Source organism: Equus caballus, unplaced genomic scaffold (genome assembly GCF_041296265.1).
Source record: "Equus caballus isolate H_3958 breed thoroughbred unplaced genomic scaffold, TB-T2T haplotype2-0000562, whole genome shotgun sequence".
NCBI classification, from domain to species: Eukaryota; Metazoa; Chordata; class Mammalia; order Perissodactyla; family Equidae; genus Equus; species Equus caballus.
The window spans coordinates 1-23,025 of record NW_027221925.1 but is presented as its reverse complement, the minus strand read 5'-3'; the positions used below and the strand labels follow the sequence as shown (position 1 = coordinate 23,025).

Sequence of the window (23,025 nt, the reverse complement as noted above, 5' to 3'; positions counted from 1 at the left end):
GTTGGGAACTTGTAGTTTTCTAGTTCAGCCACTGGAAACGCATCAGCTCTAAGTGGGGAAAACACGTAAGGAGATCAAACCGTGCGTGTGGAGAGGACAAGGCCAGGGGAAGGTCATTTGTGCAGGGACTTTGAGCAGGCAGGACCTCCCATCCTCAGTGTCCCCCTGGGGCTCCATGCTCACCCTTTCCCTGGGCTGGAATCCTGCTGGGAACTTGTCCCCAGCTCCGAAGTCCTCTCCCTGCTCGTCTCCTCTCCAGGGGAACACTTGTGGTGCAGCCGTCCAGGCTCCAGCTGGGCCCCGTTCCCGACACCCTCCTGCTCCCTGTGACCCAGGACCCCAGCCCCTGCACTTCCTTCTTCACTCTTGTCAAGTCAGAAGTCCCCTCAAGGCCCCACCCTCCCTCAGGTGCCTCACAGCCACTCCTCCCTGGCTGGCCTGATGGACCAGGATGGGTTCTGACAGGCGGGATAAGGGTCCATGTACCTGGCCAGACGAAACCCCCACTCGGTCCCTTGCTGACCAAGGTGACTTCCGGGTCTGTGTGGTGCTGACGTCCTTGGTCTAGGAGATCCGTCCGTCACACCCTGAGTCATGTTATTCCTGACTTGTCCTACGTTCTGGCTGGGCCCGAGCCCATAGACCTTTGCCCCTGGCATGGCTGTGCTCTCATCCGCAGTCTTGTGCTGTGGTTACCTCCTGGGCTGTGTGAGCCATTTCTGTTGGGGGCTTTGAAAGCTGAGGCTGAGAGGGGCAGGTGTAGGGATGTCCTCCAGGGGAATGCCACCCAACTATGATCTCTGGGCATCCATGGACAAGCCTTGCCTGTTTAAATCCTGAAGGGCTGGCAGTATGGGTGGACAAGAGCCACTGCGCTGAGTTCACCCAGAGTCCCCACCCGGTGATCAGGAGCTCAGGGGTCACCGCCGAGTATTGTGAACGTGCTCCCACGGAAACACCCAGTCACAGCAAGACCCAGATGACTTGTTTAGCGGTTCAGAGCTCTCCCCTCTGGATGGAGGCTGCCAGTGGCCCTCAGACACACAGGGGGCCTGGCCTCTGCCAGCGTGGCCTTCAGGCTGCGGCAAGGACGGAGCACACATCCTGGTTGCCCACGGCCTCCCTGACAGGGCACAGCCATCCAAGAACGTGACTGGCTACACGGCAGACCATCCTTTACCTCCAAGAGCAAGAGAAGCGCCAGGACCCAGGGCTGAGCAGGGCCGGGGAAGGCAAGAGGTCTAGGTTAAGAGTCTTTGTGCGTATCCACTCATTTTGCCCTCAGAATAATTTGGAGTGTTGTGGGTAATATCCCAGGTTTTTAATAACGTAGAGGAAGCACAGAAAGGAGGAGTAATTGGCCGTTGTAACCCACACCATCTGGCCTGTCCTCCTCAAACATGCCTGGGCTCTCTTGCTCCCTCACCTCCGCTCTTCTTGCCCGCACCTAGAATGCCTGCCCACCGCATCTCTGCCCCCTCAGACAGATGGCTTAGCCAGGGACTCCATCTTGACGCAGGGAACCTGTTGTCCTCGATGCGACCAGGGCCCAGGTCAGTTCTGAGTTGGTCCCCCTCCCTTGGCCGTGAGAGACAGAGAGAGCTCAGTGTGTGCCTGATTGTCCTACCAGATTAGAGGCTGAAGTCATGAATTTCCTTCTATCCCACCCACCATCAGGCCCAGAAACGAAGGAGCAACTGGAATCTTGTTGGATTGGGGGCACATTTTGTGCCAGAGAAGAATAGCGTCACACAGTTAAAGGGTCCTGGTGTGAGACTTTACGACGTTCTTCAGTGACACAAAGTTCTGCCGTGTAGTCTCACTAGCTGTTTCTTAACAAGCATCCCCCCAAGGCTGCTCCTGACCACAGAGAGTGGGAGTCAGAACTGGGCAAAGTTTCATCATCAGAACTCTTCACTGGTCTGTGGTCTTCTTGCCAAGAGAGTGAAACAGACCAAGGGAGACATCCCTGCTCCCCGCAGTTCTCGTGCCATGAGTGCCATCCCACCCCATTGCAGGGGACAACTGCTGGGTAGTCGGGCCTTCTCTCGGGCAGACATTTTGGAATGGCCTGGAAGCAGATTTGGGAAGTCAGCGTCAGCTCTCCGACCATGTCTCCAGAATCTTCATGAGCTCACAGGAAGCAGGACCTGGTTTTGAGTTTCTGAGCATGACTACACTAAGGTGGTCACTCAGGGCCTTGCCCAGGAGGCACCTCCTCCTGGAAGCAGCCGAGATGCAGGGACCTAGGCTAGCATCAGAGCAGGTGGCCTGGGGGAGCGGCAGCTTGTCTGTGGTACTCAGAGGCTGTTTAAAAGCATCCTGGATGGTAGGAGGTGTGAAAGAAGGAGCTGGACCAGGACTCGTGGGGAGCTGAGGATGGCTGGAAGGATGTGAGGTTGTCACACAGAGCTGGGTGTCCACCGTGATGGAAACAGAGGTGAACAGAGGCCAGGGCAGTGCTGAGTGTCCACAGACCAGTCAAAGCCAACTGGTGGGCTTCCCAGCAGAAGGTAGAGCCCAGTAACAGGGGTGTGAGGGGTGGGAGCAGACAGTACACAGCTTGGAGCGGGCAGGAGTTGGAGGCCCAGAGAGCTTGTGGTGAACAACAGGGCACGTTAAGGAAAACGGGGCCCCATCTCAGAGAGCAGCAGGCATGCAGCCTGGGCGACGGATGGAGCCTCAGACAAACAGGGCTGGAGCCCTCAGCCAGCACGACTGGAGTTCATTTCCAGAAAATAGAGAGGCTCCCTGCCAGGAGGACACGACCACGAGGCTTCGGGGGTCCCATAGCCAGGCTGGAGGGGCTAAGCCTCCTGATGTCCTGGGAGGAAGGGCTCCCAGGGCATGGGGTATGGAGCAAGGGGGCAGGGAAGGGGCACCCGAAACACCTCAGGAGCCCAGGGGAGCCTAGGGTGCTTGTTCCCTGGTGTCCAACCCAAGCGTGGATTCAAACGGGAGTGCTGACCTGCTGAGTGGTTCAGGCCCCAGGGCCTGCTGGCCTGCTGCCCCTTCCTCGCCCTGTGGCCTGGGACTGGGATGTGAGAAAAGCTGCTGAGCACGGGCTTGGTGTGACCATGGCCCACAGAGGGCATGCCAACCACACTGAACCCTGCATCCAGGAGGCATGTGAGGCCCGGCAGCACCTCTCAGGAGGGCCCAGGATGCGTTTTTCGTGTCCTAACGACGGCAACAATAGTTCCCTAGTGGAATGTGTCCTCATGTGAATGTAGCAATGAGGCAGACGGAGCTGGAAGGAGGCACAGAGATCCCATGCTAACCTGTGCATTGTATGGGGAACCTGAAGTGCAAAGGGCCCAGGAGCCGCTGTGGCTCATGTGGAGAAGCTCAGTCACTCAGCGAATGGATGGGGGCGTGAGCGCACACGGGCCAGAAACCAACACCAACTACCTTTGCTCCATGCACATCGCTCTGATTTTGAAGTGTTTCAGCTGAACAGACCATTTTCTTAACTAAACAAATGTCCAACTGATGCCCCCACTGATTCTGAAGGGGCCTCTTTCTCAAACTCTCAGAGCCACGCTGGCGGGCATGAGACCGCTCCTTGTCCCGACGGAGCTCCGCTGCCTCTTTCTGCCTCCAGCGTCCCTCACATGTGTGGCAATCTTCCTCTCTTTTGTCTGTGGGACACCTACCACAGCATGGCTTGATGAACAGGGCATAAGTCTGCGCCTAGGATTTGAACCTGTGAATCCTGGGCAGCCGAAATGAAACATTTGACTCAGCCACTACACCGCCGGGTAGGTTTTAATGCTTAAATATTCTTACGACATCAATGTGATGGAAAACTATGGCGCCTGTGTATTTTAGTTGGGGATATAACGCCTCCTTACTTTTCTACAGGATTCTGCAGCATTGTCTTGCGCCTTCTCAGCCTCAGCCTGGAATCAGCCTTTTCCTCAAGGAGCACTGGCTCCTTGTATGAGACCATGGCATTAAAAACGTGCATCTGTGAGCTCAGTGTGCTGGTTGCTCCGGGGTGTCCTTGCTTCTTGGCCCTCTCGGTGGCAGGATGCTTAAGTTAGGCTGGTGTGCTGATCCTTACCGTGTGTACACTGTCTGCTGTATATGTGTCTATATGGAAACAGCCATGTTTAGATTAAGGTCAACGTCAGTTCAGAGCACGGCTTCCCAGTCGAACGCATGGCCACATGGAGCCCTCCAGCCCGCGCCCTGCCCTCCCCGAAGCCTGCCCCTGCAGTAGTGGAACCCTGGCTCCTGCCATCTGACGACCACTCAGTCCTTTCTCCAATCCCGGTCTAGATGCATAGGGGCCTCACAGTTATTAACCAGTAACTGTTGAGAAAGAACTTTATCAATTGGGGCTTTCTGCTTGCTCGGTGTCTTTTCCTGTAGTTGTACAGATTCCAGTCATTTCCAAAGGTCCTTAGGTCAGCACCACTTCCCCCACCACTTGCAGTGAGTTTGTTTCTTCCATTCTCAATACGGTTAGACTCTCTAGTCTCATCTGCATTCCATCCAAGGATCCACCCACCTAAATCATTTTACTAATTTGTGTAAGTCAAGATTTGCTCTTTCCACTGTAAAAATCTGGGGATTTCGTCAAAGGCAGAGAGGCAAGTATCCGCCATTAAAGCATCACACGGATTTCCTGAACTCTTCATCCCTCTCCCCCGACCCCAGCCCTGCACAGCTCTGGGAAGCTGATCTGTGTATCAAATTGATAGCTTTGTGTTTGCAGAATGCCATATCAATGAGAGCGTACTCTACCCAGCCTTCGCAGATGCTTCTTTCTGTTAGAAAGGTGAATTTGAGATTCCTCCATGTGTTTTCATCTTGATAGCTCTTTCAGTGTTGGCACCTGATAGCATTACATTGCATGGATGTACCTCATTTGGGTGTCCTTTCATTTATGGAAGGTTATCTTTGTTCATTCAAGTTCCCTGCCTGTATAAATGAGGTGCAGTCTATATATGTGTGCTGGCTTTTTTGTTGACGTTCTATTTGAAAACATTGTGTAAATACCTAGGAAGATGGTTGAGGGATCACGTGTTAAGATGATGTTTAGCTCTGTAAGAAAGTGCCCAAGTGTCTTCCACAGTGGCTGCACCACTCGGCATGGGCAGCAGTGACGACAGAGAGTCTGTGCCGTCCTACCCCCCAGCCATGAATTGATCTCGTCTATTTGTGTGTCGAGGCGTCTCACTTTGTTTCAACTTGCTTCTCTCTAATGATAAGTGATTTTGAGCATCTTCTTGCATGCTTATTGTATGCTTATACCTTCATTAGCGAGGTGTCTGTTCAGATCTTGACCCATTTTTCATTGGAATGTTTGTTTTCTTATTGTTGAATTTATGATGCTTTGTACATTTTAATACAAGCCCTTTCTTAGATAGGCTTCTTCCAAAGATTTCGCACAGTCTAGGGTTGGTCTTTTTCTTCTCTTAACAGTGATTGTCACAGAGTAGAAAATTTTAATTATAACAAAGTCCACCTTAACTGGATTTTTCTTTGAAGACTCGTTCTTTCAATGTTGAAGATAAAAGGTCATTATGAAAACTCAGGTCGTATCTTCTCCTTTGCTAGTTCTAGAATTTTGATAGTTTCGCAGTTTATGTTTACATCCATGAACAATTTTTCTGAATATTTGTGTCATGTGAAAAGTTGGCATCTTTGCTAAGTTTTTTCCATATGGTCACCCGATTGTGCCATCACCATTTGTTTAAAAGACTAACTTTTCTCCATCAAATTGCCTCTGATCTTTTGACAAAGATCAGTTGCCCATGTTTGTGAGTCTATCTGTGGACTCTGTATTCTTTTCCATTTATCTCCTGGCACATTCTTACCCCAGCATCACACTCCCTGTACCTTTCTAGATCCTGGGAATGTTCATCACCATTCTACTCACCATAGTGGAGAAATGGAAACAACCTCAACTTTCCATCAAATAGGATAGATAGGTAACTTGAGTATATTTACACAATGGAATACTACACAGCAACAAAAAGCAATAAGCTCCTGCCACCTGCAGCAACAGTGTGACTCTCCCAGACATCATGATGAGTGAAAGAGCAGGACAGAAAAGACCACCCACTAGGATCCTACTTCTATCTCTGGTGGTAGACCTCAGCATAGCCATTTCCCAGGAGAAGGGTTGTGACAAGGGAGGGGCACAAGGGGTGGAGGCATGGGAAATATTCTACATCCTGCCCTGGGCGGTGGTACACAGGTTGTATGCTGCTGACTGAGTGAAAGGTCCTGGTGACATTAGTGATGGAGTTCATTCAATACTCGGGGTGAGGAGTGGGACCCCGAGAACCAGTTCCACAGGGTGCTCTGAGGGGACTGCTCCGAGGGTGTGAGCAGTCAGTGTACTGTGCAGGGAAGAGGAGAAGAGGGAAAAAATTTGTGACCAAGTTTCATCTATGTCAAAAAAGGATACGGTGCATCTGGGTGACATAAACAAGCATCTTCAGTCACACATCAAACAAGTTCAGAGATGCTGACGTTATCTGCGTGTGGAGGGAGACGAGGACCAGGGTCGTTAACTATTCCCACAATCTCTAAGCAATGCAGCGGGGGAGGGTGAGAGCGAGCTGCCCTTCACCTCTTCCTGCTCTGCAGAGGTTCAACAGGCGTCTTCAGTCATGAGACGTGGGGACGCAAGGTCGTGTGACACAGGCTGAAGACGGCCTGCACGGCTCCTGCGCAGCACAGCGTGGGTGTTATCGGACTGACTTAACGCCTATGCAGTTTGCGGGCGAGATTCACCCACTGGGCCAGGGAGAAGGGGTCCAGAAACCTGTCCACAAGACATAAGTGACACTTGTGCAGCTGCATACTTCATATTCACGCAATTCTCTGAATGTATGTTATAACCCAATGACACATTTTAAAGTCAAAAATCAAGTAACAAACACACAGCACAGAACGTTATCACTTGATATCCTAGAACACAGAAAGCATCCCCAAGTCATAGGAATGATCAACAATAAACCGGAAAAATGATGTGATTCTGAAATATAAATGTTCCAGAACCAGGAAGATCACAGGACAGGTAGAGATCGGCTTGGGACTGACCGCAGGCACAGCCTGTGACTCTGGGCGACAGCTCCCTGGACCTCACTTCCTGCTGATTAACACTGGTGTTAACAACAAGGTAATTACATCTGAATTTGTCTAATATTGTGTCTGCACATACACTTTCATCAATAATTGTTACAGCAAGTACGTCAGTCTTTTCTACAGTGACTCCCATGTTTTGAAGCGTGAGCACCTACTTCAGTTTTTCCCAGTGAAAGTCTTTTTAGTTTTAAGTAGAAACATTTTCAAGCACATGGAGAAGTAGAGAGAAAAGGGCAATAACTACCCTAATACATCCATCAACCTATTTAATAATTAACATTTTGTTATATTTGGCACATTATTTGTCTGAATTAGACTCTTTTAAAATCCATCTTATTATGGAAAGGCTGAGTATTAAAAAACAGAGGAGTAGAAAGAATTGGATCCTTCTTCATTCATTACCTGGCCCATTTCTATAAGGAGACTTTCTCTCGTCAACTGTTTGAATACCCTAAGGTAGGGTTCTTACAGAAGTCAGGATAAATGCTTGAATCTCTCTTTTCATTAACCCATTTTCCACAGACGATGTTGGTTCTCTGGCATCCTGAGCCACCAAAGGGATGTTTTCTGTTTGCCTTTTTGAATCCATGCTAGTCAATTCCTGAATACAGTCACACCTGGCATAATGACGTTTGGATCAATGACAGACCACATATACATCAGTGGTCCCAAAAGATTCGTACCGTAGAGCCTAGGTGTGAAGGAGGCTATCCCACCTAAGTTAGTGTAAGTACACTCAGTGATGTTCACACAAGGGCAACACTGGCTAAGGATGGATTTCTCAGAACGTATCCCGTCGTTAAGTGATGCATGACTGTACAAATATTTTGGTGTCTTTCAAGTCACTGTTATTACTTTTGATGCTCAAATTGCTCCATCTTTGACTAATGGGAGCCTAGTCAGGTTAGATCCTAAGACCTTTTCACAAGACTCGAGTTATGGTTGATGGCTTCCTATCTTTGGATACGACAAGATTTTCAGGCTCACCTGCTACATTGCTTGTCCCAGACCTAGAGTCATCCATTTCTCCAAGGAGCCCTGGTTGCAGTTAATGAGAAATGGTGCTTGGAGTCCACAGTCTCGTCACTAGAAGCTTTCACTAGTGATGGGTTGGTCATTGTTTCTGTATTATCATAGATTTTCTCTTCCCATCATGTATGTCCAAAGTTTTAAAGACCAAGAAGAATACATAGAAACCATAAAGGAAGATCATGAAAAGATGTTATTTTTAAAATATCTAGCAAAATTGAAAAAGAAAAAATAAAAATTCTATAAATGAAAAATTAAAGGTATTCAAAAATGCAAAGTAAGTCTATACAGAGTTTAAACAGCAATTTAGTCACAGCTCAAGAAAGAACTGTGAAATGGCATTTAGACTTGGACACATCACCTGGAATATAGAGCAACGTGATAAAGAGACAAAGAGACGTTAAAAACAGGATGACTAAATGATAAGGTCCAATTTTGTATAATAAAAGTCCAAAGGAGGCTGAGAGAAAATAAGCACAAGACAGCAATTGAAGAGATAATGGCTAAGAACTTTCCATAATTGGTTGTATTTAAGAAGCCCCACAAAGCCAGATATACATAAATTAAAAATTCATCCACATCAAATAACAATAAAACTACACAACCACAAAAAAACAAAGAACAACCTTAAAAGCAATCAGCGAATAAAGCAGGTTTAGTGTGAAAGAACCATCCTTAAACTAAAGTCTTCTCAGCAGTCACAGCAGAGCCCGGGATCCCGCAGGTCATATCCGCCAAAGGAACATAACCGTCCCCTGGAGTTCTGTATACACTCACGAGAAAGAGCGAACAAACATTCTCCCAGCAGACAAATACACAGAATTTGCTACTCATAGACCTCAATGCAACACTACTTAGGTGAGAGGCAAACTGAATCCAGAAGGCAGAAGAGGTTTCCCAGAAGCCATGGTGGAGAAGAGGAGCTTGCTACACGGGATAAATCAAAACAGGCCTGGACCATGAGAAACAAAAACAGAGAGCACCACCAGTCCAGTGTGGTTTTTGATGAGATACGTTTCAAAATGGTAGAACTAAAATGGTAGCCAACAATAATGATAAATGGCAGGAGCAATAAAGGCACTCCAGCATGCTCAGCCTGTAGAATGGTTTGGGGGGAGGCCAGAATTATTGATTACCTTTAGATCTGTTACCTGAAGTGCAAATGTTAAAACTTTAACAGTGCTACTGAAAATGTGGAGACAGAATAGTTAACCTCTAAGCTAATACAGCCGGAGAGAAGTAGGCATAAGTAGTCCTTCAGTAATATAATAGGAGATAGAAAAAAGAAAAGTTATTTAAAAAGAGCAATGGTAAATAGAGAATAAAATGGAAGAAGAATTCAAAAATATTAAAGGTCACAATAAATGTGAATGGATAAAACTAGTTAGTTAAAAGGCAGTAATTATAAAGATTAAAAACTCCAGGCCTATTTTGTTTATAACAGACACATGTGAAATATAACACCATGGAAAATTTGGAAGTAAAGATATAGGAAAAGATAGACCAGAGAAGTACTAATCAAATAAAAGCGACACAGCAATATTTGTCTTAGGCAAATCTGAAGCTGTATATAGTTGAATGGAGTCAACAAGCCAGCCTCAAAATGTATAATGAAAAAGCAGACAGATTACAAGGAGAAATGGAAAATCCATGATTACATTAGATTTTTAAAGCCTCTCTTAGAAACAGAAATATTGAATGAAAAATATTCATCATGATAGAAGATTTGACATCAGGTAACAAGCTTAATCTAATTGACATATGTAGAACTCTAGACTCAATACTTAGTGCATATACATTATTTTCAAACACACATGTAATTTCTACAAAAATTAACCATGCATTAGCTCATAAAGAAAACTTCAAACATACGAGAGTCAATAGGACACAGATCACTTTCTTTGACAGCAGTGCACCAAAACCAGAGATCAATAACAAAGATAATTGACCTTATTCCAAGTATTTGGAAAGTGAAACACATACATATACACCAATCAAAACGTGTCTAGGGGCCGGCTCCGTGGCTGAGAGGTTAAGTTCACGCGCTCTGCTGCGGCGGCCCAGGGTTCGGATCCTGGTTGCGGACATGGCACCGCTCGTCAGGCCACGTTGAGGCGGCGTCCCACATCCCACAACTAGAACGACCTGCAACTAAGATCTACAACTGTGTACAGGGGGGCGGGGTTGGGGAGATAAAGCAGAAAAAAAAAAAAAGATTGGCAACAGTTGTTAGCCCAGGTGCCAGTCTGAAAAACAAAACAGAACAAAACCAAAACGTGTCTAAATAATTTTATATCATAAAATCATATACAGTTTATAGACTATTTTGGAATGGATAACACAAAACTGAAAACAAAATGTGTGCACCAGTGACAGCAGGAATTGGAGGGAAAATGTCCCCCTGTGTGGATATAACAGAAGAGAAGGATGATTGAAAATGACAGAGATAACCTTTCAAAAGAAGAAAGGAGAACTGGAAACAGAACAATAGTATAAGCTCTAGGAAAGCAGAAAAAAGGGACACACTTAATGACATAGAAAACAAAGATAAAAGAGATCTACAAAAGAAAAATGCAACAAAATTCTTTCATAAAGAAAGAGAAAATATGAATAGCACTGTAACCATGGAGGAGAGTGAATCAAGTGTCAGGTTTCTGATGAAAGAGCACCACACTCCAATGATAGTTAGACAAGTTCCAACCACTGTTGGGAAAACAATCACCTCTTATCCATAAGCTGTCCTAGGAACAGACCAAGAAGGAACCTCCCTAACTCACTTTATGAGGCTAACAGTATAGCTTTGAAATGAAAACTAAACAAAGACAGTTGGAGAACGGAAAATTAGAGACCAACGTTGTTATGAACATGGCCCTATAATTGGGCTAAAATCTGAAACGAAATCTTAGTAAATGGGATCCAACATTGTATTTTAACAAAGCATCCAAGTCATGGAGGATTTACCTTAACTATTCAGGATGGCTTAACGACATGAAATCCACTAACATAAGCGCATTACACTAGGAACCCGGGCGGGTAGGGAATCAGCACCAAATGAACAAGTGCTCACACCTACAGATGGGGAGGAAAAGTGCGAAAACTTAACCAGCAAACATTTTACCAAACTTGCAGTACAGGGAAATGGTAAAATGATAAAACGCATCAAACAAAATGTTGCCGTAAACTTCTTGATCAGTGGTGAAAGCAAAAGTTATTCTCCTTAAAGTTAAAAGAAGCCCCAAGGACACTTGGAATCACCACTTTTGCTCATCATTGTAGTGGAGGTGCTAGCCAACAAACGAAGAAAAATAGAAGAAGTAGAACGCATAAGAACTGTAAAGGGAAAAACAAGATTCACTGTCATTTTCAGGTGATTGTTCTCTTAGAAGCTCTATGAAGCCAATCCTCAAACTGTTAGAACTAACAAAAATGGAGCAAGGTTGCTGCAGTCAAAATCAAAATACAGAAATCAATAGCACTCATTTATTACTGAAAAGATAACACCAACTAGAACTTTTAAAAAAGATACAATTCCACAGATAAAACAAGAATGGCTGGGAGCTGGAACTTGTAGAAGCTGAGTAATAGACACGCGTGTTCATTATTCCAGTCTGTCTCCCTCCGCATAAACCTAAAATTTTCTATTTTTAAAAGTTAAAATCTAAAATAGATCGTGACCCACTCAGAATAACAACAAATCTATCAGGTACTTAGGATACCTCGAAATGTATCTTACAAAGATGTGCAAGAATTTTAGAGAGGAAATTATTTAAAACTCATTGAGTAACATTAAAGGAAACATATAAATAAAGAAATGACCATATTCATGACATGAAGCTTTTTTAAAAGTTTTTTGGTGAGGAAGATTGGCCCTGAGCTAACATCCGTTGACAATGTTTGTCTTTCTTTTCCTCCCAAAGCCCCAGTACATAGTTGTATATGCTAGTTGTAGGTCATTCTAGTTCTTCTATATGGGATGCTGCCACAGCACAGCCTGATGAGCAGTGTGTAGGTCCACGCCCAGGATCTGAAGTGGCAAACCCTGGGCTGCTGAAGTGCAGCACGTGAACTTAACCACTCAGCCACGGGGCGAGCCCTGACATGAAGCTTTGATGTTATGAGGATGTAGTTTTCCCCCAAATTATAAGTTCCCATAGGGTATTATGGAGAACTCAGCAAGAAGATTCTAAAGTTCATACGAAATTCTATCAGTTCAAGAATAGTGAAGACAATTTTAAAGAGGAGGAAGGGAGAGGAGGAAGGGAAATGAACTTTTTTCAGCACTTAGCCCAGGCCAGGTGCTGGTCGCGGCCCTTTCCCTGTATGACCTCACTAATCCTCCCGGCAGCCCTGTGGGGCAGATACCAGTATCATTGCCATTTCCTAGAGGGAGACACTGGGGGAAAGATGACATCATTTGTCTGAGGTTTAGGGGGACCGATCTTTACTGTGTGCCCAGCACTGATGGGGTCCTGGGACATGGGATTCTCAGTGCTCACACCGGGGAAGTCCCCACAACACAGCCTGGTTAATCACCTCCCCAAGGCCCCATGTCAGGAACCAGCTGGCAGAGCTGATATGCAAAGCCTGGCAAGCTGACCTCGGTGCCTGTCCTCGACACAACAACGCATCTAAACCCTTAAGGCTTAGGTTAAATTACAGAACACTGAAACCACTGATACTGGGCAGGGCATAAGTCAATAGTCCAACAGAACTAGGAACCCAGAAGCACACCTGTCTATACTTGGTATTATCAGTGGGGGAAGGACTCAACAAATGTCACTAGGATGACTGGTCATCTCACCTATGTGGGGGAAAATAGATGCTGACCCCATGCAATAAACAATAAATTCCAGTTATACTAAACGTGAGCAGCGAAAAGTTAAAATTTAGAAGAAATGATAAAAAATCTCTTTTGGAGCTTAGGAAAGAGAGTAGGATATCTTGAACCAAATTTAAAAAGAAAAATGGGCAAATGATGAGAATAAGTAACTCAAAGAAGAAACGCAAAGAACAATATAAACACAGAGTCTGCGAGTCTCCAGTAATAGGAAAATGACAGTGGGGACAATGAAATATTTCAGTTCAGCTTGGCGCCACTTAGGCTGAAAATGTCACGTTAGAAAAAACGTGGGTAACCAGAACCAGCAGGCATCTAAATTGGTACAAGCAACTTAGAAAGCAACAGAGCAAAATACATTAAAGGAGAAAATGGGCTACAACTCAACCACTCATTTATAACAGACTCCCCAGAGCTCACGCCGGTGTGTACACAGAGAGGTGCAAGTATCCTCCACCACAGCAACACCACAAAGTTGGGGAAAACAGATGTTTATCACCAGAGGAGTGCACACTTTATGGCTTAGTCATTCAGTTAAAAGGAATGAAGCGGGGCCGCCCCAGTGGTGCAGCAGTTAAGTTCGCATGTTCCACTTCAGCGGCCTGGGGTTCACTGGTTTGGATCCTGGGGAGAGGACATGACATGGCTTGACAAGCCATGCTGGGGTAGGTGTCCCACATATAAAGTAGAGGAAGATGGACATGGATGTTAGCTCAGGGTCAGTCTTCCTCAGCAAAAAGAGAAGGATTGGCAGCAGATGTTAGTTCAGGGCTAATCTTCAAAAAAAAAAAAAAAGGAACAAAGCAAGTGCATATATCAACATGAATAAGTCTTTAAAAACATATCGATTTAAAAAAAACAAGTGGCAAAGGCTGTTGTTGTATATAGTAGGGTACATTTACATAATATTTAAATACAAGAACAATATCAAGTATTGATTAGGGCTCTGCATATGCATATGAACCCTCCAACTTAGGAGCAGTGCTTGCTTCTGCAGGAGGAGGAATCAAATGGGGAGGGAGACAGGGATTCTGATAAATAGATCTTTAACATTTCACGGCTTAAGTTTTAGTACTTCTGAAGCGTATATTTAGTAAAATCTGGTTGGCAAGAACATGTGTATAACAGTTAGTGTCGTTTTTTCAACTTCTAAAATATTTCACATTTTATGAGACAATGGGAGATGGGGACCAAAATTGTTTTTCAATCATCTTTTCCATGATAATATCTCAAATTATACTGAAATTGGCTGGAAAAATGATTTTAGTTCAGAAGTTCCTTGGCATGCCTCACTTCAGGAACGCATCGTGGGCGCAGCTGCACTCTGAGAGTTAACACAGACTCTGATTCCAGTGCGGGCGCCCAAGATCACTGCCAAAACCCAGGATTTAAAAGACAAAAGCAAAAGAGCCAAACCAGGTTCTCAGATGACATTCAGATACATGTGAGCATAGACCTCATGAGAAATGCTTAAATCCTATCCTGGCTTTAATTACAAATACAGCAAAACACAAAACGAGGAATCTTTTGGTCAAGCTGCAGGGCGGCACTCAGCACGGCCCACGGAGGGATGGCGTGGCAGGGTCCCTCAGCAGTCCCCAGAGTGGCCCATTGAGACTGCCCCAGCGGCCCCAGCTCCCAAAAGCAGGTGAACGGCCGGAAGGTCCAGGGTGAGTCCGAGGAGATGGCCTGAATTTTTAAGCAGTTGCCTGGAAGCTGAGCTCATAATGTAGCCTTGGGATGACATGAAAGCTTAAAGGATAAAAAAATATCAATATGATGCTGAATTATTTGGCTTCTCCATCCCATCTAGCAATTGGAGGCAAGGTATTCTGGGCATTAAACAAAGCACAAGGAAGCCGAATGAAGAATGAGCTGGAGGAAGTGTGAGGATGGAAACGGCAGCCTGTCACAAAGCGTGAGATTCAGTGCACACAGTTCAAATGACAAAGTTTATCACAACCACCTTGCCATTCTATTTAAAACCCAATGAAATTACAATCTCATTGCTATAGACATGATAAGTATCCCAAAGATAGAGTACAAGATTACAAAATGTCTACCACGGCCTGTTAAGACCCCATCTGCGTCATGACACAGGCTGGGGAGCGCCTGCACCTGCCTCTTAGCAGAGGCTCACCCGCCGAAGCCGACGTCCCTCCTTTGCACGGCGAGGGCACTAACAGGACAGGCTGCGGGACTCCTCCGCCAGGACTGTGAGACCGTGCCGCCAAGGTCTGCAGACAGCTCCCGGCAGGGAAGCAATCAGTACACGCCTTTTTAAGTAACAAGTGCTGGGATAAGAACGTTAAGTTTAATAAAATACTAAACACACAGAGAGAAACAGCTACGGAGACTGTTTCCTAAAACATTGTGTCTAGATTATATCTGCTTCACTTTCTCCATGGCAGAGAGCTGATAATTAGAAAACTGAACAGATTACGGAGCTGGTTAGTACAGCTCCGGGGGTCACAGGGCCCCAGGGCCAGCCATTTGGTACAGAAGAAACATCGGAAAATGTTTCTCTCACCGGTCTTGGTAAATCATACTGTAGGAACAATTTAGCTTAAAAGGCCTCTGGAACACATTCTGATACAAAACAAAATTTTTTGGCAACTGTAATGAGTTCATTACAGCATCATCTATGCCAGGAAGAAAAACGCTCAGCTTCTTTAGGTGATGTAGTTGCATTCCTTAAAAGAGCCTTTACTTTCCGCAGCTGTAACATCTATCCAATTAGGTCTATGTTAACCGTATTTATAGATTTTTAAAAGAAAGCTTTGAAGCATTTAAAAATGGATGTGATGTTTGTTTCCACAGGCAGGAACAGAAAGAGCAGAATGAGAAGTGAGAGAAGGAACCGCGTCCGTCTGGGGAGCACGGTCACAACAGCAGGGCTGATCGCTCACGGACACGGCGGACCCTCAGGGTCGTCTGCACGCCCTCCTGAGATCCTACCGTAAGGAATCCTAATAATCACCGTAAAACACTCAAAGAGTTGGAGAGAAGAGAGAGCGACCGAGCTTTGGAAGACGGAAGAGGTTGTCCACTCAGCAGAGGAGAGCAAGCAGGAACCCCGTCTCCCGGTGGGGGGCCATCAGCAGGGTGAGATGGCTGAGCAGCATCCCAGAAAGGCTTGGGAATGGCAGACTGGGGGCATCTCTGGGGCCAGCACAGGCTGGGCTTAGGGGCCGTCCAAGTAGAAGCAGAGCCCCAGGTCCCTTGCCAAGCCAGCAGAGCTGGCCGACTGACCCCGTGTCCCACAGACTAGGAGATGTACTTTCTGGAGACTCTGAGGCAGGGAAGATCTGTACTCAGGGACCCCAGTCATAGCTCGAGGGAGGGTGGGAGCAAGGTGCCCACCAGGAAACGGAAGGATTAAAGAACAACCACAAAGCACACTCAAGGGTGAGACATCCACCTGAACTCTGATCCCGTCAGCTCACAGGTCCTGCATCCAGCTTAAATCCTCAGCAGGAGGCTTCAGGGTTCTTCTTTGGGGAACCAGACCAGGCTAAGAAAACACAGAAGGTCAGCGATGCATGAAGGTCCCTGTGCCAAATGTGTGCTTCTGAAGCACAGACAACTTTCGATCAGCTCCTCGGTGTCTCCTTAAATATAAACAGAGAGCCGAAATTCAGACGTTTGGAAAAGTCACGGCGGGGGGGGGGGCGGGGGGAGGAAACTCAGAGCTACTAGTGAGAATGAAGTCAGCAAAAGAATGCCTAAAAAATAAAAATGAACGACTCCAAGAGTTTAGAGAATTCTTGCACCCAGGAAAATGAATAGAACACTAAAAAAAGAAACATTCACAGAACAAGAATATCTCTTGGAAATTAAATATCTGGTAGCAGAAGCAAATAACCTGAACAGCAGGGTTGGGAAAGGAAATTAAACAAACTCTCCCAGAAAGTAGAACAAAAATGCAAAGATGAAAAAGACGTAAAAAATTAGAGGATGCCGTCAGGGATCTGGGACATCCAGCTGATAGCAGTGTCAGAAAAAGCAGGATAAGGACAGTGAGGAAGAAGTAACTGAAGAAATAATACATGGAATTATCCCGGCACCTTACAGCGTGAGCTTTCACAGGAAGGGCCGCAGAGTGCCCAGCACAGCACTGACAAGCACTTAGCTAAAGCACACCATCAGGAAATGTGGAAATACCAGGGATCGAAAGAGGAGAAAAGGTTCCAGAAGAAACAAACAGGCTAATTCCAAGGATTGGCAGAGTGCCACCCGCTTCTCAAGCAGCAATGGGCCTAGAGACCATGAAGAGATGTCATAAAATACTGAGGAAATGCGACTTCCACCTTGGAATTTTATACCTAAACAAACCAGCTGTCAAGGGTGCAACACATAGACATATTTGCATGCAAAGTATAGCAGACACACATCCCAACCTTCTTTCTTACTCGCAGAACCCTGTTTTGTTTGAAACAACAATGTGTACAGCTATTTCCTTTCCTATCTTCCCATGTGGGTAGCAGTGGCCCTGTGCCACAGTAAGGCCAAGAGAAAAATCTGCTACGAAGGTTTCTGGAAATGTTCTTATTCTCCCGATAAAATAGATTTCACTGACTCTGATTTTTGCCTCTTCTGCCCTATTACTGCCTGGAATACAGATATAATGCCAAGGGCCACAGCAGCCATCATGACACCAGGAGTCAGTAAGCATAAAGGCAAAAGTCAACATGTAAGTATGGCAGATACAAACAAAAGTAAGATCCTGGGTCCCTGCTATTATCAGATCCTGACTCACTACACCAGCTTCCACACTGCTTACTTCACAACTGCTTCTCACGTAAAGGCAAAGAAAAAAAGGAATGAAAATTGCTGTAGTCAGGTTTTCTATTATTTCCATTCGAAGTCATTCCAAACAAGTTATGAAAAATTTTATCTCCCACACACTTCACAGCTCAGGTAGTTACTAGAAGATGTGCTCCACAAAATTAAGGAATAAACTAAGAAAAAGAAAATTATGATGCTCAGAAAACAGGTGATGCAACTCAGAAAGGACACAGAGGCATTCCTAGCACCTCGGAGAGAGGGCAGTCCAGAGAGGGCAGCCGTATGGCGTGCCTGAAAGTCCCCATTTTATATTGGAGCAGGTGGATAAAGGGCTCCAGGAGAGAGACCGCCAAGGAAAACAGATAATGGGTAATTCCCTGTGTGTCTGATCACACTGAAAAGAGTTTAACAATTCTCCCAGAAAGTGCAGAGGTAAAGATTGGGACACAGGAAACAAAGCCAAACAGGAACAAAAACAAAAACAGAAAGCAATTATTAACTGTAGGAAAAACAACAAGTTGTAAGAGGGATGAAATAGAATTATAGGACACTGCAGCTCAACTGTGAACAGTACGTGCAAAGTGTTCAAGTGCAAACATGGAACTTTGTTTTTTAAATTGTGGCAATATTACTCTGGAAAGTTGGAAAGAAGAGAAGCCAGTGTGGCTGGAGGAGAATGAGCAAGAGGGAGAATGGTCAGAAAGCAGATCATAGAGGAGAACAGAGACTGGGTTATCCAGAGGTTTGGATCGCCCTAAGAACCACAGAAAGCCACCGGGGAGTTTTAAACAAGAAACCGGCAGGAGTCAACTCATGATGGACAATGATGACGCTGGCTGTGGTGCTGGCAAGAATGCGCTGGGCAGGGCAAGAGAGAAAGCCAGCAGACCAGTTAAGAGGATACGACAACAGGGGTAAGAGGCTTCTGCAGAAGAGAGGAAAAGGAAAAAAAACGTGGCCAAGATGGGAGAAATGGGGGCAGGTGGGTAGATAGAACACATTTTGGAGGTTAGTGCCTTACAGAGGGAAAGGGGAGCCTCCCGGGATGGCTTTCCAGGTGTTATGAGGCATCTTGAGGAGGCAGAGGACGTTGTTACTGAGGTGCGAATTCTGGGGGAGGAACGGGTTCAGGAATGGAGGGTCTGGAATCCAGTGTTCTGTTTTGGACCTGTTAGGACTGAGATGCCACTGAAGGGCACCAGGCAGGCGAATGTTCTGGACTCAGGGTAACACACAGAGAGACAAACCCAGGAATATGCTCTGCCTTCAACAAGTAGCCTCCTCCCTTGTCTCTGGCCAACATGAAGAATCTCTCATGAAATGCTTGGATTCTGAAATAATCTCAGTGATACAATCTGGTGCACTGACTAGGAGCTGATACTGAGAATCCACGTGAATCCCAGGATGTCACAAACTGTGACCCACTCAAAACGTTTAGGCCTAACTGGTTTTCTATTTCGACTCATATTTATCCTAAGGGAAAGCTCTCTCCACCAAAGCTGCAGTCGTAAAATAATAAAGTCCCCCTCTATGAAATAATTTCCCATTATTAGCTTGATTTAGTAAACATTGGCTCTAACAGATAATACCGTCCATGGTCAGTGACTTCTGTTTACACGGAGAGCTTGTGCCCGGTTGGAGATCCCTCAGGCACACTCTGAGATTCAGTTCCAGGTTTTGAAAAGGTCTCTCTGAAAACACTTTCAAAAGGACCAATTTGTAGAAAAGTCTTTCAAAACACTTTGGACTACCACTATTTCCATTTGCAGCTCATCGACTTCTTTGATGGCCAGCGGTATTCTTTCTTGGCCTTCTTACTGCTCCTTCATTACTTTGTGCAAGTCTTACTTAATCATTAATTCCCAAATGAGTCTTCACTGCCCTGTGGATTTTAATGAGAGCTGGGTTTTAGCCACATTACTGTACGTGTGGTGGGGGCGGAGGGCAGCAATGGCAATTGCAAAATAAAATGTACCATAAAGTGGTACAGTTCGCGACTGAGGCCTGTCGTTGAAAATAAACGCCTGTTACATAGAATCACAGAAATTGAGAGTTGGAGGCCCAAAGCAAGTCATTCGTAGGTAGACCGACAGCGCCTCTAGCGGCAGAAAGGCGATGGCGGCGGTGGCGGAGATCCAGAGAAGCTTCTGAACTTTTAAAAAGGCACCTGCTGGGTCAGTGCTCATTATGCAAAAAGAAAGGATCCACGGGTGCCCAATTTTAAGGAGATACAACTCGGGAAAATTTAGATCTATAAAATAGCTATAATAGCCACACTTTAGTTTAATTTCGAAATGAGCTGTCGCTTTACACAAGGCTGATTTGACTTTATAGGTGAGAAACTGATGGCGTGGAGGGAGGCGTGAAAAATCTGCTAAATTTGGCCGCCACAGACAACTAGGGAGCAATTCGGAATTTAAAAAAGAGAAAGAAAAACTAAAGAAGTCGACCAAAGTGTCTATTTTACAAATAGAGAGCGTGGAACACACCTGGCATACCTGCGAAGAAGGGGACTGCTCACCTGCGTGGCTACTGCGCGTCCCCCAGGTGTATCTCTGGGGGAGACAGGGGTGGAAAGGAAACTTCCAGAGGGCCGACCAGAGCCTGGGGGGCGGGGCGTTCACTCAGGGACAGGGTCAGTAAGATGACCCGAGGAGCATCAGCCAGGGCAACACTATAACTGTCAAGACATAGACAGACACCCTAGCGAATGACCCCCAGGGGGAGGGTTGGGAGGCGATGGGGCAGCAGCCTCGAGGCTGTGCCATCCGGCTACCCGCAGGCAGCTTCTGGGCCCGACCCAAGCGCTCCTTCTCCCGCCGGGAATTGGCATCTGGTGGGGGGCTGTCCCCTCCGCCAGGAGCCTCAGGACCCCCAGCTGCGCCCCAGTGCGCCCCCTCGCGGGGCAGCCCCGCCACTTGGCGTCGCCCCAGTGCTGCGAGTGGTGCCCCTCGGGGCGAGGTCCCCAGCAGCGGCCGATCCCGGGCGGCGGGCGGGAGAGGAGAGCTGGGCGCCGGCGGGGAGCCGCCTGGGCTCGGCGACTTACCTCGGGCGGCGCGCTCGCTGCCCTCGTCCCTGGCCTTCAGTGCCGCAGCTTGCGGGCGGGGAGCGGGCGTGGGACCGAGGGATTCCCTGCTGCAGGGAGTCAACTCCAACCGCTCCGCAGCCCCGCCGCCGGTGAGCTCGTCTACGCCGTCATTTTTTCAAAGCTTTCCCCCGTGTGCGCGCGCGCTGTGCTGGCAGGAGCCAGCCTGAGCCTTAGGCCGGGAGGAGGAAGATCCCTGGTGAGAGAAGGAGGTCAGTGGTCTGGATCCCCGGCCAACAGTCACCGGCCTCATTACCAGGGGCAAACGATCGTCTCCCCCGCACCCAGCTGCCGGCGACGTCCCGCGGGCTCTAGAGAGGGCACATGGTCGCGCCCGGGGCGGCTGGGGGCGGGGCTCCCTGGGTCGGCGCGCCCAGCGTCGCAGACGTGGCTTGGTAGCGGCGCGGGCGCCCGGAGCGCTCGCATCCCACCCCGGAGGATGCGGCCGCGGGGGCGGGCGCCGGCTGCCAGCGGCACGGTCCGCGGCCCGGCCCAGCTTCCCAGTCGGAGGCGGGGAGCGGTGGCTCGCGGATCCCTCCCCCACTCCCGGCGAACCTGCAGGAGGCGGGTGGCGGGTCTGAGAAGCGGTCCACCGCCCACGTCTCAAAACCGACCCCGACGGCGGCGGCCTGAGGAATCAGCCTGGACTCAGGGCGGGCGGCTCCGGGCGTTCGGTTCTGACGCAGTGCTTCAGGTTTCCGGGGGCGGGTTGACTCCCGTTTCCTTCCCATGGCCTGGACCCAGGAAAGAGCGCATGGCGATGTTTCCCAAACTTGCCTGATCCAGAGAAGCATCTGGGTTTGTGTGTGAGCAATACAGATTCCCGGGCGCCCTCCCACGCCCTTGGAATGGGACTCTCCAGGCCGGGGACCCAGGGGACCGCTGGGGGTGGGGGTGGGGGTGGGCAGCATGCCGCGCGTGGAGGGCCCTGCCCTCAATCCTGGCTCCTGGCGTCCCCGCCTCCTCCACTGCAGCCTCCCTGAGCTGTGAAGTCAGGACTCCAGTGCCCTCTGGGGACCATCCGGAGCTCAGCGAGGGGGTTACGCAGACTCAAGGGGCTGGCTGGCTGTATCAAGGGGGGCTGCGACCCACCTTGGGGGGCTATGGCGATCCCCAACCTTGGCGACTTATTAGAAGGAAGCGCGTTGAGATAAAACCACCCCACCCAGATTAATTAACTCGGAATCCCTGCAAATGGGCAGAGCCTGAGTCAAAGCCCCAGGTGCTTCCACTGTGCAGGCAGGCCAGAGGACCAAGCGCCCCGCCGCAGCCTGTCCTGTGCCCTCCCACCCAGTCTCAGGGGCCAAGAGCCCGCAGTTGAGGAAACCCCCTCCCTCACCATTCCTTCCTACTGGAAAGTGGCTGTTGCTCCATCTGCCTCCTGCCCCCACGTGTCTGCAGTGCCCAGGAACCCTCAACCCTCTCAATAAGGCGCAGGCCTTCTTCACAAACCAAAAGCGGGACCCACTGGCCCAGAGGCCCCCGTCAGTGCCAGGGCATCTCAACACTCCTGGAAGCAAGGCTAGGGTCCAGCCCCAGCTTCAGTCCAGCCCTGCCACATACCCGCTCTGCACAGCCTTTCCTTGTTCATTCGTTTGCTCCATCAGCAATTAGCAACGCTGTGTTAGGGGCTTGAGAAACCCGACTAATGAGAACCCCCGCTTGCCTCAGAGACTTTTCTGTCTGGTAGGACAGACTGACAAATCAGGACTATCAAACGAACCGTGTGAGCTGGCTACTTAAACTTTCTAATAAGCATTCGATTGTTTGTTAACTGCTACATCAATTATTATGTACTTCAAATAATCGTAGGATTGTGCTAAAGTGCTTCCCATGCATTATTTCATTTTAAAATCCTGACTATCCTAATGAGAACCTGCAGCACAGAGAGGTTAAGTAGCTTTCCCATAGTCACACAGCTAGGAGGTACGTCAGAGCCCCCACCAGAGCTGTCTGCAGACACAGCCTGTGTGTTTCTGACTGCCAGACTTCGAGGACACATCTGTTAGGGGAAAGTAAGAGGCAAACCTTCCAGGGGGCTGTGAGCATGGAAGGCTGATGTGACGCCTGAGCTATGGTGAGAATTCCCGCCCTGGCGTTTGCAGTGGCGATTCTCCCTAGGAAGGGTGGCCTGAGAAGGACAGTTTCACTGGGACTGGGGCGGTTCTGATCCCTGTGT

At 47.8% G+C, this 23,025-nt stretch overlaps 1 long non-coding RNA gene across 3 annotated transcripts; it reads right to left on the bottom strand.

Annotated features, from left to right (window-relative positions):
- Positions 1-5,930: 5,930 nt before the first annotated feature.
- On the bottom strand, positions 5,931-21,500 carry LOC138922166 (uncharacterized). 3 transcript variants are annotated; one of them, XR_011435245.1, is made up of 5 exons: positions 21,402-21,500; positions 20,808-21,042; positions 11,098-11,205; positions 8,095-10,300; positions 5,931-6,784 (listed from the first exon to the last, which is right to left on the bottom strand). It is a non-coding gene; the product is annotated as an uncharacterized lncRNA (long non-coding RNA). The 3 variants fall into 3 exon arrangements; XR_011435246.1 differs by lacking the exon at positions 11,098-11,205; XR_011435247.1 differs by lacking the exons at positions 5,931-6,784; positions 11,098-11,205 and adding an exon at positions 16,395-16,584 and having other exon boundaries at positions 8,648-10,382.
- Between the last annotated feature and the right edge of the window lie 1,525 nt (positions 21,501-23,025).